The sequence below is a fragment of the Pezoporus occidentalis genome, unplaced genomic scaffold (assembly GCF_034315485.1).
Source record: "Pezoporus occidentalis ecotype Australia unplaced genomic scaffold, CSIRO_AGI_Poc_V1 ctg14, whole genome shotgun sequence".
Taxonomy (NCBI): Eukaryota; Metazoa; Chordata; class Aves; order Psittaciformes; family Psittacidae; genus Pezoporus; species Pezoporus occidentalis.
In genome coordinates this window covers 5849447-5866809 of record NW_026913209.1, presented here as the reverse complement: position 1 = coordinate 5866809, position 17363 = coordinate 5849447, and the positions used below count along the sequence as shown (strand labels likewise).

The following is a 17363-nucleotide window of genomic DNA, read 5'->3' as shown; positions in this document are numbered from 1 at the left end:
AAAACCAGCTGTATTTGGATTTGCTTCACACAAAGTGTGTTTGGTGTCCAAGTTCTCTTTTTCACTTTCAAAGTCAGTCAGATGCCTCAGCTACCAGTTCTGTAACACTGTGGTTAGAACTAGAATACCCTCCTCAGGGTTGTGCCTATCAATTTACAGCTAAGGATGTGATTTATTTTCTGTGGTCTAGCCAAGCATGGCAGTAAGGATGGGGTGATCACCAATGTCTCTCCACTTTTTATCTTACTCATCACTGAGGCTTTAAAGGATGGAGTCTGGTCATTCCATGCTGGTGCCAACTGTGTGAGCTGTCAGAATCCTTAATATTACAGACTGCTTTCTATTTCTGTGCATATAGGATTTAATGTTTTTTTATCATATAACTGAGTACAGGCTCTACCCAGTAGATATTTGCTGAGCTGCCCTGTCTTTTTGCCCCATCACCTGAGAGTTTTCTCACAAGATGGGATTCTTTCCTTTCCACTAGAAAAGCCCAGACATGACAACTATTGACAATGGTTTATATGTTGGTAAGACAGGAAGAGTTATTATCTTGATTAAGCACTAAGGTATGGGTGGGCAGGGAGAGACTGTCCATCACTTCCTCCCTCATTTGAGTTTGTGTTATGAAAAACAGAGCACATGGCTCATGCAGTTACACAAGTGGGAGGAAAGAAACAAAAATGAAAGCTGGAGGCTTGTGACTTCTAGCAACCTACAAATTAGACCAAGTGCTCCAGTAGCGGCTGAGAGGTCAGGAGCTCAATCCAGCAAAGCAGTGGCACCAGGGGAGATTGGCACTAGGGGGATGGCAGGAGCAGACTCCCTGTTGTTGTGAAGGAGGCCCCTGTCAGCTTATCTCACCTGTTGGCAAAGGGCATTTCCTTCTTGTTGGGACTTGTCTCTCAGATACTGAAGGAAGACTGTTGACTTGTGAGGTCTTAGACTATTGTCCTCTGATGCTTTTCCGTAAAATCAGCAATGATATTGTCAGGGGAAGCTGTGAGCATATTAGGCACAACTATGTGGCTCTGGTGGGGAGTGTCAAGGACATAAGGGTCCATATATAATGGCATAAGGGCTTTCTGCTTGATCCTGCCAGAGAAAGGAAAGAAAGGGCTTGCAGAGAAGTGGACAGATACTGCAGATCACCAGCTGGCATCATGCAGCTGGCATCAATGGCAAGTATTTGAGTTTTATGTTTATAGGACCCTATTTAGGGGTCAACAGCTGCTCAGAAGAAACAGGATCCACCTGAAAAAGTAGGGCAAAAGCAACTTTATCAAATGGCTGGCCAGTCTGGTAAGGAGACCTCTAAGCTAGAAATGACAAGGGAGATAAGGACCTACAATCTAGTAAGGGAGTGGTGCAGGTTGATGTGTAATCAGCAGAACAGGTGAAAGAGGTCAACTTAAGCAAACAAACATCAATAAGGAAATGTCACCATGGCACTAAATATGACATATATGCCAGTTTATTATTAAGGGGATAGTTCTCATACATGTTCTGCGAAATAAGTACAGCTGGGTGCCTGCCCATCTGAAGTGCCTGTACATTAATGTCCATAGGATGGAGAACCAACAGGAGAAATTAGAGGTCTGATACTCTACAGAGCATTCATTACAGGGCTATAGTATCTCATTGGGATCACAGTGACTTCAGGGGATAGCTCACACAAGGGGGCTGTTTAATGGATGGATATGGGCAATTTAGCAAGGACAGGTTATAAGGGAGGGGAGGAATTGCCCTTTTTTGTGAAAGAGCAGCAGGGATGCATGGAGCTCTGCCTTGGTAAAGGTGTGAGCTAGTTGCGAGTTTATGGGTCAGGAACTATATCTTGTTGAAATGAAACATTAATAAACTTGGAAGCAAGCTCTATATGCTTCCTGTGAGGAAGAGCTGTAGTTGGAGGAGCTTCATCGTGCGAAAGAGAAGAGCTCTCATGCAGCTGCAACTCGTGAACAATACTATCTGTAGCGCGTCTGTCTCAGGGCATCTACAGTTTCCAGTTGGTGATGCTTGTTCTTGACCTGAATCTCAGCTGCAAGTGTTTCTCAGATCCTCCTCATCTAAAACTGGAACAATGATTTTTAGGACTTCTAAAGCAATTTGGGAGACTGCTTAGATTCAGTAACATCATAAATTATTACTCTAAGATATCCACATCCACAAATTAGAGGTTTTGCAAAAAAATTGACATTTTGATCTTCATCATGGTGAGCAGATTTAGTGTGGGTCTCTAGCTCATTACACATTGCTTATAAGAACTCTAGCCAGCAATATTTCCAACATTTCACTGCATCTGCATTAATATCTATGTACCAGATGCTAAGACAAATATTTATGAGTCCCATATGGCAAAACTATCACCTTCCAATTCTGTCTAAATGACAGAATATCCTCCCCTCATTGGCATCAAATTGCCTGATTTTATTAAAGAAAAAATAATCATAGGGAAATTAATAAAACATCATATACAAGGAACAGCCCTTGTAGCATTTAAGGAACTTTAACAAAGAAGATAAGAAAGCTTCCTCTAACATATCCTGCATACATTACAGAAGACTCTGATCACTAGTACTGCCAGTCTATGAGTTAAACAGTACTAGATGCACTCACAGTGAAGAAAATGAAACAAGAAACCTTGTGCTCAAAATGTGACATTATTTTAGCAATTGCAATTATAATGACTCCAGTGGAATTTTGCTCACTTACATACAGATTTCCTTTTATAATCATATGCACTTACCTTGAAATAAAAATAAGCCAAAAGAAAGAAAGAAAAATGAGCTTATTTTGATATTAAAGAAAAAAAAGAGATATCTGTGAAACATTGATCAGATTCAGTGCATCAGTGACAAGAAAGGTCTGGAGGTGCTCAAATCCATCCCCTGGACTTGGATTTTTTTAATTACTTCCTACCCATCCTTTCTGTATATTGTTACTCAGACTTCTTATATCAGCGACCTGATATTTTGGCTGCTTGCAAATAAACTTCTGATAGCAACAGGTGAAGTCACCAAAATGAGAAGGTATCTAGTATATATATCTACCACATCATAAGGCAAACACTAAATGATACATTCTGTTTCAGGCATGCATCCATACTGACGACATAAAACTTGATAACACCAGCCAGAAAGCTAATAAAATGTCATTTAAGGAAGATTCTTTCATGCATGTTCTCATGTGTTTGTAAGAGGAAGGAGAGGAGAGAGGAGTGGGCTTCATGTTGTGCTTGTACATGTTCGATTCTATTTATAGTTACACGACTCACAACTTGGTGAAAACCACATTTTCCAATTGCTCCAAGGCAAACTGCCTGCAGCATTCTCTAAGTAACTTTCCTCTCTTCTTTCCATTTTTTTTCTGTATAATAATTAAAAGATGGTCTAGGGTTGGCATCTTACTTAACACAGCACTGTAACCAGAGTCCTACCAAATGCAAAGATGAGAACTGTTTCCTATGATTGTGCTTCTGTGTTGAGAAGAAAACCTTGTATGCCACAGATACTCCAGCTGTTGGAGAGCTGGGTCTCTGCCACCAGTCTGAGGCTGGCTCATTCACAACACCATGGAAAGACCTGCTAGGGCAGAAGTATTAGTTCATAGTACACAAACATGAAATTTAGGCATACAGGAAAAAAAGTCCTTTTAAAAGACATCAGGAATTGCTTTGATGCCAGAACTGATAATCAAGACTGATGACTATTAGTAGAACATCCATTGCCAAAGGTAATAATCAACAGCCTAAAGATAAATCACCTGAAAAGGTTTGCTTTTGTATTTTACTTTGTTCTCATTTATCCCCATCAGCCTTAGGATGCTAAATAAGGTATGCATTACATTTAGTTTTCCAGTAATTACATGAAGGAGATGTTTTCATTATCAATTAAAAAACAAAAACAAAAACAAAAAAGAACCCAACAAAAAACGTAGTGCAGTACTATAATTTCATTTAGTAAAAATTAGTAGCTATAAGAAAGATAAGAAAGTTCAGAAACTTGTCAAAGATGTGAGGCCAACAAGGTCATCTTTGTTCAGGCCCAATATACCCGAATTATTAAGATACTTTCGTTTCTGATGTTTGAAATATAAAGAATTAACAGTATGTGTTTTTCTTAGAGTTTAACAGTTTAATGATAAACTCAAGGTAATTCATTGTTTTATTGATTTAATAAATATAAGCATTTTAGATTTTACTATTGTAAATTTAGAAAACATTATGTCATGATAAAACATTTAGAGTGTATGTGCTTATGAAACACCTTCTGTTTCATACTGAATTTCTTAATCTACAGAAGCAAAAATGGCCAGTTCACCACAGACAATAATAAGAAGCAAAATAAACTCCTGTAGGTATAATTTGTACTTCTTATGGAAGACTTCTACTTAGTGGCCATAGCCATGGCATTATAAGGCAAATTACAAAAAAACAGGAAATTTGAGAAAGGGAAAGTTATAAGGAAAATTAGGAAAAAAAGGGAAAAGAAGAACTTGGAGGCTCCCTGAGACACTGGGGATGGTGGCATACTCCCTCTTTTTTTGGGCTCCTGCCAGATACCTCATTTGCAGAGAACTGTAACTCTCCACCTGGCACGTATTGTGGCACCCTTTCAGAAAGGTAAATAATCAAAGGATTTAATCACAGCCATTCTCAGGTCTTAGTTATTTTTTTGACTTTGATACAGATGTATTCTGAAATGCTGGCTATTGTGCAGGTAATATTTCTTTTTTGATACTGCTATTTCTGTAATATCTTCAAAATATTTCTATTGAAAACAGTTGTTTATCAAAGGAGCCAGCCTCCTTTCGCATACTGACCTTATTAGTTTGTTATGTAGACAGTATCACCTAATAAGTAATCAGGGGAACATGGTGAAATTTCGTATATTAAGCACTGAAATTATTGTCAAGCTAAGCTATATTACCACTTAGAATGAAAAGCTACAGAGCCATTCTTTTCTTGAGCAATGCTACTGGTTATTTCTTTGTTCATTTTGAGATTACAGTATGTCTGAAACATCAATGTGTTGTGAGAATTTACTAAAGAAATTACTTGACTAATGTTCAAATAACTATCCGATACCAAGCAACAGCTGGCATTAAAGTATACTATTTTAAACCCATTAAAAGAAAGATCTGTTGACCAGATGTGGTAAAAATAAGACATGGAAACTTCCCTTTGTCTACCTGACTTTGATGATGTGCAATATGTCCTGTATTTTAGCTGTGGCTTTGTTCTCTGCTAACAGAAGTGCCACGCTGTTTTGGGGAGAATGCTCTTTGTGGTGTGACAATAGTGGAATGGACTGAATCTGCCGTCCCAGCACTTCCCATACACACCCCAGCGATAGCTCAGCCAAGGGAGTACCACCAGCAGAGATCTTACACACAAAAAAACATTGTCCTTCCAGCCTGTCTCCCTACCTAAGCCAGCTTCTTGCGGGGCTAGAGGCATACCAGTGCCAATAAAAATAAATAACTTAATAAATAATCAAATAATTAAATAATAAAAAAATGGAGAAAAAAAGGGGAAAAGACAAAGCAGTGGCAGAGCACAGCCAAGGATAAAGAAGAGATTACCTTTTCTTCTTACATGATAACACATCAGTTCTGTCCTACTCATCAAAAAGATGGGGAGGTTTAAGAGGTTTTGTTTGGTTTTTTTTTTTTTTTTTGTTGGTGGGGTTTTGGGGTTGGTTGGTTGGTTGGTTGTTTTCTTAAGCAGAAAATACCTTTTCCTTTGGGTAACAGGTAACTCCTGGTGTGTTGGGGAGATTTGTATAAAATATGAACGAAATCAAGCGTGAACATGTCACACAACCCACCGCCCCGGGGCACCAGGCTGACTTTAGGGCACCTACGGCACCCTCAGCCGCGCACTCGGGACGCCGGCCGGCGATGCGCACACGTGCGGGGCTGTTGCAGCATCCGCCCCCCGGACGTTACCCACGCACGCGCTCAGAGCTGAGGGGTGGAGTCACCCCGGTCCGCCACCGGTAGGGGGCGGGTGTGCCGCCTCCGCGCCTTTCTCTGCTTGTGAGCCGGCTCAGCTCCGCTTCCTGCTCTGTGGCCGGCGGGCGGCCCGGGCAGCCTGCGCGGCACGGCGCGGCGCGGCACGGCGCGGCACGGCACGGCACGGCACGGCACGGCGCGGCGCGGCCGTACAGCCCAGGTAGGGGCTCGCATCCTTCCCGGGTTGGGGGGGGGGGGCGCGGCACCGGCCCTTCCTGTCGGGGTTCCTGCCACGCGGGCGCGCATTGCTCCCCTCCATGGGGCAGCCCCGGCCAGGCTGGCGCTGGCTCCGGCCCCACGCCCTTGCCTCCGCTGCCGGCCCTGCAGCTTCTGCGGGCAGTCTCACCCTTCCCCCGGCCCTTCCCGCCCGGAGCCGCCGCCATGAGGGGTGAGGTGGGCCGGAGCACCGGGCGCGGGTCAGAGCCGGGTGGCACCCCTGTCCTCCGGCACTCCTCGGGGCAGGGAGCCGGGAGGGGGTCTTCCTTCTCATCCCCTCCTCTCCGTTCCTTCCCTCCTCTCCGTTCCTTCCCTCCTCTCCGTCGGCGGGGCTCACGGCCAGGCGGAGATACGGCGTCAGCAGCTGTTCCCGTTCCAGTCCCGGTGCTGCCGGTGCCCTGGAGGCGGCGGAGGGGGGGCATCGTGTGGTTCCGGTTCGGCGGAGCTGAACGCCTCGGTCCGGTTGAGTGAGTGAAGTGTGGGCAGCCACTGGGTGCCGAGTCAAAGCCTTAGCTCTGCAGAATGCATCGTGCTGCTCTTAAGTGGGTTTGATCTCTTCGCTTAGTCCGTTGGGTGCCGGGTCGCGGGTTATAAGCCTCGACTTAAAAACCCGAAATAACACCGTTACAGAGAGCGGTCGTGAACTGAGCAGGAAGGAGAAATGTGCTGTGCATCCAGGTTTGCAGGGGTATACTTTTCGAAGCAGTCTGTGTCCCTTTAGTTTCTAGCTTCTGAGTTCCTGAAGGGGAAAAATATAATAATTCTATATTTTTTCTTTTGTAGGTAAGTGATACTGTATCTAATGTTTTTGTATGAGCTGCTGAAGAGCTGTATAACTTAGTCAATTTATTCTTCCATTTTTTCACTTTTTAAAGAAGTTAAATGGTAATGTAATAGCATAACTCCAGACTTCTGTAAAGATTTCTGCCTGTACCAGGTATGCTTTGTAGTATTCTGTGTGTCCCGTAATGCTCACAGGCTTAGATGCCATGGTGATTCTTTGCTGGTGAAGGCAGCTAACTGGTCCTCTTTTTTAAAAGTATTTAGTTAATACTAACAGGAGAGTTACTTAGGGAAGGGGGGGGGGGGGAATGAACAACAAACAAATCCAACTTAGAAATGGCTGGCTTAGGACTGTCTAAACCAGTTCTGTGTCTGTGTGCTCCTTTGTTTGTTTGTTGGGCTTTTTTGGGAGTGGGGGTTAAGACTGAAAAGGTAGTCAAGGTATGAATGTCTTCATTAGCACATATTCCCCCCCCCCCCGGGGATTCTTTTAACTATGAAGAAATCTATTTGTCTGTTGGTTTGCATAGTTGTCTGTGTGGCAGAACAGGTTTTGTAACTTGCTTTAAGCCTTCAGGTAGGCTCTTCACAAGCTAATAACTTGGCATTGTTCTCTAATAATATCTAATCATTTCGGGATGGAGCAGGCCATTGCTTCCTCTTTCTAGCAGTCCTGACCATTTCACCATGTAAGAGTGCAAATAGTTACAAGTCAACTCAGGGTACCCTCAAGCTGCTGCCTAGCCTCTCCAGGTGCAGCCTGAGTGCTTCAGGGCACATGGGCTCTACATAAAATCATGGAATGGTTTGGGTTGGAAGGGACCTTAATCATCATCTAGTTCTAACCTGCAGGGACACCTTCCTTCCACTAGACCAGGTTGCTCCAAGCTCCGTCCAAACTAACCGTGCCCACTGCCAGGGATGGGGCAGCCACAGCTTCTCTGGGCAGTCTGTGCCAGTGCCTCACCACCCTTACAGTAAATAATTTTTTCCTTATGTCTAATCCAAATCTACCCTTTCTCAGTTTAAAGCCATTCCAACCTTGTGCTACATGTCCTTGTAACAAGTCCTTCAACTTTCTTGTAGTCTCCCTTTATGTACTGAAAGGCTTCTCTAAGGTCTCCCTGAGCCTTCTACAGACTGAACAAGCCTAACTCTCTGTCTGGCCAGCTCCCTGAGCACCTCTGTGGCCTCCTGTGAACTTGCTCAAGCAGGCCCACGTCCCTCTTCTGTTGGGGGTGCCACAGCTGAATGCAGTACTGCAGGTGGGTTCTCGGGAGAGTAACCTCCTTTGACCTGCTGGTTACACTGTTTTTGATGCAGCCCAGCGTACATTTGGTTTCTGGGCTGCAGGCGCACACTGCTGGCTCATCTTGAGCTTCTCATCAAACAACACCCCCAAATCCTTCTCCTCAGGGCTGCTCTCAGTCTGCCTGTGTTTGTGCTTAGGATTGCCCTGACACAGGTGCAGGACCTTGTGCTTGGCCTTGTTGAACTTAATGAAGTTGGCTTTGACCCACATCTCAGGCCTGGCCAGGTCCCTCTGGATGGCATCCTTTCCATCCAGCATGTTAAGCATACTGCACAGCCTGGTGTGGTAGGCAGCCTTGCTGAGGGTGCACTCCATCCCACTGTCCATGTTGCTTACAAAGATGTTAAAGGGATGTTAGTACCAGCCGCTGAGGAACGCTACTCATCACTGATCTCCACTTGGACATCGACTTATTTATAACAATTCTTTGAGTGTGACCATCCACATTTATTGAGAATTCTTAGTGTTCTAAAAAAAAAATGATAATATAGAGCTTGAAAATTTAGTGGCACTTTGGCAAGCTAACATTTAAAAGTGAGCTCCTGAATATTTAGTTTCCAGTTTTGTTTGGAATGTTAGAACACTATGCACGAAAGAAGGTGTTGTTTTTTGGTTTTTTGTGCTTTTTTTCCTGTAAGATAAGGTAGATCAGTACTATGTAATCTATGAAAATACCAGTTTACTTACTGATTGGTTTGTAGCTTAAACATTAGATGTCCATAAGATGAATCTGCAGCACAAAGAGCTTGTTCATTAAGATTTAAATTGTTCTGGGAGAAGTTGGTATTCAAATAGAATTTAGGTTCTGGTTTTAAAACCTGGAGTCCAAGCAAAGTTGAAGGGTTAACATGTGAGTGTAAGGGCTGCAAGTCTTACCACTTATATAGGCGATCGGAGTCGCTGTGAACCCTAATGTAAGTGATGCATATGTTCAGTTTTGATTTTATTCACTAAAATCTGATGAGAAAGTCTAGGACGTAAGGCATAATTATAGTAAACCTGCATGTTTTCTCTGCCAGTGGCCAGCTGCACTACCCTGTGACAGTCATTTTGCTGTCAACTGCATGGAGTTATTGTAATTGTTTTACAGTTTAGAAGGATCCCTCTGGGAATTCTCACATTGATCTAAAACCCTGTTCATAAATTCTCAGGACTGGTTTAGGAAAAATGCAATCTGCAGTAGTGCAAGAAGTCTTAAGTGTCCTACAGTGGGAATTCATGAGATGACTGAACAAATCTTAACAGCATGGTGCTGCTGTGCTTTGCCTCCCAACGCTCCTAAAAGTTGTCTGCTAATCTGTCAGAAATTATATTAATTCTCTTGTACTGGGTTAACTTTCTTTGGTGAGCAAAATCATGTGGCCTGGGCTGAAGAAATGGTGAGTGGGCTGGAGCAGCCTGGCACATGAGCTCACCTATCTCATAAATTTCCATGCTTCCTAGAACTGGCCAGGCCTGAGGCCCAGTGACTTGAGAACAGAGAAGAGTGGTGATGAGGAATAACTTTAAACTGGTATTGCTGCTTGAAACCCCATTTAGCACCAGAATTTTCAATTCATATTGCCCAGGGAGGTTGTGAATGCTCCATCCCTGGCAGTGTTCAAGGCCAGGTTGGATGAGGCCTTGGGTGGTATGATTTAGCGTAAGGTGTCCCTGCCCATGGCAGGGGGTTGGAACTAGATGATCTTAAGGTCCTTTCCAACCCTAACGATTCTATGATTCTATGTTAACACATCTGTAACCTATGAATAGATGCCAAGCACAACCTCCTCATGCTTTTCTTAATGCTATATGTGTCACAAGAGGACTTTAGGATTTTTTCTTTTTCTTTTCTTAAAAGTTACTCTTCTGGAATTCTTCAGTTATTTTTGCTCCCCATATACAGTACCATATTTCTGTGATACAAAAATAGTTTGTATCTTCACTTTCAGGCAGAGCTACAACTTATTATTTTTTTATATATTTTTTTTCATCTTTGGAGCTCGGTGCCAAGAGGATATGGAAGAAACTTTGTGGTTGAGGGGGAAGCTCTGATAGACTTATAAGGACAGAGGGAGCTGATGGAGTAAGCCCTACTTTGCTATTGAGCCAGTTTTAATGGCAGAAAATGGTGCAATGTGTTCATATGTACAAAAGCATGGTAGTTCTCATGAGTGTCCAGTTAAAATCTTAATTAACATCAAAATGTATCGCACTTAGTCTCCCCTCTATTCGCAAGACTTGCTTTCTTCTTGTGACTGGCTGACTTCCCTTCTCCCACCCTCTCTAGTTTTATCTGAGGAAAAAGTAACTATCTCCTAGTAGCAAAGACTTATTTTCTTGATCTGTTTTGCTATCACCAGTTAGTTATCATTTCACAAAAAATTAAGCTGGTATAAGGTAGAAAGCTGCTGACTTGCTCCCAGACACTTATTTCTGCTTTTGGATAAGCCCAGATATTCTTGAAAGTATGTGGAGAGGTGATTGAGGGAATTGCCATGGCTGTTTGTTTGCTTGCTGATCAGCTGGACATCAGTGACACCTCAGTGATTTTGAAACTGCACTTGAGTTGGTTCAGGCAGAAGTTTATTACTGGAACGTCTGTAATAATCAGCAGATTTCTCTTAAAACAGCATGATCCAGAGAGGCATGGTATCAGGAGTTGTGATACACAGTGGTTGCACATCAGTGTCTTCATGTCAGCTGTGTCTCAGTAGTAAGCTCACTGTGGTAAGCACCCTTCTGTTACTGAGGGATGCTGTTCCTCAAATTAGTTTGTGTACTTAATGTGGCAAATTTATCCATCGGTGTTGACATCCAGTAACTTGCTGTCCCACGTATTTTTTCCCACCTATGATAATTGTTGGATTTTAAAACCTCAAAGGATAGCAGGGGGCTGTGTTGGATTTTAGTTAGTGGGGTGTGTACCAATTGTTAACTAAACATTCAAGTATACTAAGTATATACACATAAAAAATACACTGCCCGTGATTTTATTTTTCTGTGAAATTAATTTTCTCACATATGGCTTGTGTTTGGTACTGGCTTCTGGAAGACTGAACACAGCCAGGAGTTAGGTTACAGATTTTTATTCTAATCCCTTCACGTTCAGAAGCCAATGCAGAGACTGCAATTTTTGTTGTGTCTCTATGTCTTCAGTAGAAAGAAGTGAATCACTCTAGAGCTGTTAAGGATCATGTGACTGACTGATTTCCTTTCCACTTTTGAGCATCTTCGTCCTTGTTGCTTTCAGATGATGTCCTGTACAGTGCTAATGTGGACCAGTAGCTATGACTTGGCTGTACCACAGTAGCACTGCGGTTCTGAGTGCATCATGAAGGGCGGAGGTTATTAGTCATATACATCACTCTCGTCTCTGCAACCTGATCCCACTCTGCAGTGTCCAGTAGGCATAGCATGGCCCCTCTGTGTGTTGGTGTCGTGGTTTAAACCCAGTCAGGTAACTTGTTCTCTCACTTCCCCCCCTTTCTTGCCCTCCCCCTGCTTCCGGAGGGACGGAGAGGAGAATCGAAAAGAATGCAACTCCCACGGGTTGAGATAAGAACAGTTTAGTAACTAAGGTATAACACAAATCACTACTGCTACCACCAATGATAATAATGATAAAGGAAATAACAAGGGAAGAGAATACAACACCTCAGCACCAGCCGACCGATAACTTGCCCCCCTCAAGCCCAACCAAGCACCGACCCATACCTCCTCCAACCCTGCAGTCTCCCAGCCCTTCCGGCTAACTCCCAGTTACATCCTGGGCATGACGTGCTGTGGTATGGAATACCTCTTTGGTCAGTTTGGGTCAGGTGTCCTGTCTCTGCTTCCTCCTGGCTTCCCCTCCTCCCTGGCAGAGCATGAGGCTCACAAAGTCCTTGGCCAAACCAAAACATCCTTGTTATCAGCTCTGTTCCCAAGCTGAAAGTCAAAACACTGCACTGCACCAGCTACCAAGAAGGGGAAAAATGACTGCTACTGCTGAACCCAGGACAGTTGGGCTGCTGCTGCCAGTTCTCCCCAGAGCCGATGCACGATGATGTCTCTCATGGGTGCTCCGCTCAGCTGGTGGCACACTCTTTCTGTCCTGTACTGACTCACAAAGGAGATTGAATGGATGAGAAGAGGCTCTGTGATGGAGCAGGAGTTTGTGTCTCCCATGGACCAAGAGGAGGAGGAGATACCAGCAGTACTCTGAGCTGTCACCACAGTACTTTCCCCAGAGGTACACCTCAGCTTCCCAAGATCAGCTGCTCCTGAGCAAAGGTTAAAACACCTCCTCAACATGCAGCCTCAGACCATGCTGAACTTCTGTTGAAGAAGCTTAAATGCTTGGTAGTATCATAGCATTTTTTTGGCAGCAGTGTGTGGTGGTGTCCCTTGCTATTATCAGTACCCTTGATCCTTTCTGCTTTGCAAAGTGTACAGGAGTTCTGTGCCTCGCTGTGTCTGTGGTCTCGGTGTGCAGCTCTGATGAGGTCCATGTGGGGGTCTGTGCAGAAAATGAATCTCACTCATAGGGTGATGATCTTATTTCTGACATCTTACAGCTGCTATGTAGAGTCTGGCTGTGCTTGGGGTGAATAGTGCAGAGAAGCAGATTGGTATTCCTGCAGTAAACTTGGACCTATAGGCAAAGTATTTATAATGCTGCTTTCCTGTTCTGCTTACTTGATAACATTATTTAAAATGGGCCCCAGTGTGAACTGCAGGACTGTAACCATAGCCTCAGGTAAATTTCTGCGGTGGTCGTGTGTGTTTATATCAACTCATAGTAATTACTTGTATGTTACTTGTTTTTCAGACCCATAACCTCTTTTTATGGTAGTTCTATTGAGAATTACTGTATGGGGCAGGATACAATCCATGGTAGTGATGCATTATTGTGATAACAAGCTTGGTATTTCTGTATTGATACAAAGATGTGAGAGCTGTTGCACATTTGCAATGTTTACTGGATTTTCACAATACCTTGTTTCAAGTGAGACCTGGTGATCTTGCAGATAAACACATTGCAAAGCTTTATGTACTCCTCCCTGTTGTGGAAAGACTGAACAGACTTTGCTGTCCTAGGAAGTCAAGGTGGTAATTTTTTTCTTAAAAAAAAAAAAAAAATACAAGACAAAACAAATCGGCTTGAACTTTTGAACAGGTAGAAATTGCATTGGTGCTTCAATTCCGTGATAGCTTGTTCATCATTTGACAGAAGAAAATGTTAAATTTCACTATCTTAAACCCGTTGTGAGGTTTATGTACTTCCCTGTGATGATGTTGTAAAAGAGGTAGGTGAATGAAGTTCAGCAGGTTGTCCTTGAGGATTTTACAAACTGAATTTCTCTACGTGATTTTATCCAACCCTGTAAAATGCAGGGTTAAAGATTCTCTTCAATAGGAATGTCAGCACCAGTGGTACAGTTTACTTCATCACATTGTGTGGATTGTAGGGACAGTAAAATCCTGTTTTTAAATATATGGACCAGTAAATTTTATGGGTAAATATTTGGGAAGAGTCTTCAAAGTATGGATTAGGTACTTCATTTGGTGTGTGGGTTTTTTTCTTTTTCAATTGCAAAAGAAATGTGGATTGGGTTTCATTCTCAGTGGGAAGAATGCCTTAGTGCTTCTATTTCAGGCTTCCCAGGATTCAGGAAAATTTTTCTGTGGTTGAGGCTGACTACTTTGTGTGTTGCCTAAGGTGAAAGTACTGGATTAATGCCACCAGCAAAAGCCTGCATGGTCAGTGATCTGACAGGTGACTTGGGAAAGTTTATTATGCACAGCAGGTATCAAAACACTCAGCCATAATGATGCTTCTTGTGTAGGTTTCCTTTCATAGGAGTGAAACTACACAGCAGCATTTGCAACATAGGACATGCAGTGGTAGCTGAATTAACCTGGTTTTAATTTTGGTTTCATTTGCTGAATTTATGTGGGTTTCATTTGCAGTTAATAGAAGTAGAATAATGTCTCATTTGAACAAGCAAACACTTTGGGTCTAGTTCAGTGTTGTCAGAATACCAAGCTGAGTCTTGCACAATATACGGAAGAATACAATTCAGGTGGTATCATTTTTGTAAGAAGTTAATCGTTATAATTCATGGTACTATTTGCCTCAAAGGTGGAAAAAATACACATACGGGATTCTCTAAGGTGTTCGGTGTGCACAGACCTTTAGCTTGTGTGGAGTTCTGCCATAACCACAAGGAATTCACATGAATGTAGAAGTGCCTGTATTGGGTGGCAGTCTGTGTTATCAGAAGACACCAGTGGTGCATGACTATGCAGTACAATTGAACTACAGCAGTTACTTTTCTGAAGATATTATTCTTTTTTATATGTGCCCTTCACCAGTTTCAAATAAAATAGATTTTGTAAACGTGGTGGAAAAACTGTCTAGTCTACCAGAAGGGTAAGCAATCATCTTGGTAAGGAAATGCATCTTGTATTTGAATAAAATGATCATATTAGAAGCCCAGATTCTTACTCAGATTTAGACTTGAAAAGATTTTTGATAGACCAAACAGCTGAGACAATGCCATATAATTGAGATTGGCACAACTGCTGGTTTAAAACTAGAGCTCGCATAAGAATAGCTAATGCTGTCTCTCGCACATCTAATTCATTGTGTAATTTTTGAGAAGACCACCACTCCTCTGAACTGCTTGAAAACAGACTGGAATATCTATTAGCAGGTCTGGTTCAAATAGCGTATTGTTTCACTGAATGTGGTTTAACAGGTATGAAAAGGTGAAGTGTCTTTTGTTTTTCTTCCCAGGAAAAAGCATCTGCTAATCACTGAGGAAGGCAGTTTGTGCTGCAAAAAATGAACGCTGTCCTAATCTACTCATGACTCAGAAATAAAAATAAAAGCTCAAGCATTTTTTTTCACCTCTTCTTTTGTACTAAGTAATTTTGAATGCTTATCTGATTCTAGTATAGTGTACTTTGTATGCTATTCATATTAACCATACATGTAGATAAAACTAGGTATAACATTATTTGACCATTTTTGAAAGTATACAAACATTTAAATCCTGTTTAGGAGGAAAAATTTCCCTCCAAATTTAATTCGTGGCATCTCAGGCTGATACAGATGTAGTGTGACAAATCTGGGTACAGATGTGCATATAGTAGTGTAAAAATATGGGGTTAATACTGAAGGTGACATGCTTATCCTGTAGACTACCTAGGTTAAAAAAAACCATTTCTTGTATTTTTTTTGACTTTTATGATGATGTACAGCCACCTTTTGTGTTCCTTGTTTGTCCTTGTAGCTGGAAAATTGTTCTTTAACATTATAGCTACAAGTAGATAAGCAGCATCCAGTCCATCTCAGCATAAAAATATGTTTAAATTACACCTTGGAGGTAAGAGGCAAAGGTGTCCATTCCCTACTCCTCTTTTTGCTTTTACAGTTCTTTGCAAAGCAAACCAAATTCTTTTAGCCCTTAGTTGTTTTATTTAGGTCATGTAATTGTTATCTAGATTCTTCCATTTGGGGATTATGCTCTAAAAATAGATTTAGAAAACACTACATATGGGTCTCTGTCAAAAGTCTAGATAGCCCATAGAGTATTTTTTGTTTGTTTAGGCAGAGCAGAATAGTTGCTTTTTGTTTCACACACTGCAGTGCTGTTGGTACAGTTCACAGTGAGCAGTTACACTTTTGCAGCAGCACCTCAATGTTGACCCCAATATTAGAGAGTTGCTCTAATCTCTTGGATCCTTTTTTTTCATTCTTGCTGCCTGTTTTGCTGCACTTGATGTCCATTCTGAAGTGTATTACTTTCTGGTTTATTAAACATTGTTCATTTTGGGACCTTTTTCTAATCAGCTATAGTCAGAATTCAAAAATATCACAACCTTCTAAGTTGTTGCCTCTCATCTATGCTTGTTTTTGTGTGCTCATTTCATAAATATAACCTACACACGTTATCAAATTGCTCATGGAAACACCATTGTCCTGGGAATTAAGTAAACTGATCTGCATGTTTCATTATTATCCATAAAAGCATTACATTCATATTTGCAAAAGCCTTACGAACAGAAATAGATTTCAAGCGGCCAAAGCTTTCGTGCTCGGTAAGTAGGGCTGAGGCTGTGCGCAAGGGATACATGCCCAAAATCATGAAATCTGACTTCATTCAGGGTTGTCAGTATGGCAACACTAGTAAGAACTGTTTGTGTGTATTTTGTTGATTACACACCTCAATACAATTTTGTCTTGCACCTTGATTATGGGAGAACTTGCTTGATGACCCATCACATCTTATACACAGACTTGGAAAGAACTCAATCTTGGTGTGCTGGAAACATTATATTATCTAATAAAACATGATGATGATTTGCTTGGCAGAATTATAGGCTCATATTTTTTTCTAAATGAAGTTATAAGGTCCCTGTGTGAAGTACCTGACACGGTTCTCTTGCGAGACGGGTCACTTTTAAAAGCATCTGCTGCTTTACTGGTTAAATGTGCAGTAGCTGTGTGGACTTGTATACTAAATTCCTCAGATTTGTGTTGAGTTTGTTATCCCCACACAAGTTATTAAGTTGAGCAGAGATGGGGGGAAGCTGTTTACTCTCTTCCCTTTTTTTTTTATTTTAAGCTGCTGTTTTCTGTTTTTCTTCTACTTTTGTGTTGCCCTGTGTATAGCATTTTGGGCTCTCATGGGGGTTGCTTGGAATGGCTTTGGCAGTGGAAATTTGCAGCATCTGGAAATTGCCCTGGCCTTGGGACAAAGTACAGTGCACAAGGATGGGTGGAGTAGAACAAAAACAACCAGTAACCACAGCTCCCAACTGTCTTTCCACATATCCCCTCCTTAGTTGTTCGCATCCAGAATAAATAATTCTTTTTTCTGCATGGATAGATGTGCAGTTCCATGCAGGGAACTGGACAGTGACATGCCAGCATTCAGAAATTATTTATAACCTGTAACATCTTGTCTTCTCTGGTTCAGAGAACTGTCTACCTTTTCACTCCTACTGTTGAAGGATTGAGCAACCCATGCGCTGGGCTGAAAAAGAACTCGCCAGTATGGCA

General features: G+C 42.1%; 1 protein-coding gene across 2 annotated transcripts in view; it reads left to right on the top strand.

Annotated features, from left to right (window-relative positions):
• Positions 1 to 6031: 6031 nt before the first annotated feature.
• FAM3C (FAM3 metabolism regulating signaling molecule C) overlaps positions 6032 to 17363 on the top strand; it is a 29555-nt gene continuing 18223 nt past the window's right edge. The window contains exon 1 of one of the 2 annotated variants that reach the window (XM_062609651.1): positions 6032 to 6178. The gene's annotated coding sequence lies outside the window, so the exon portion shown is untranslated. Of the gene's footprint in view, positions 6179 to 10326; positions 10395 to 17363 lie in introns of those variants that run through there. The other variant, XM_062609652.1, reaches the window with a different exon arrangement.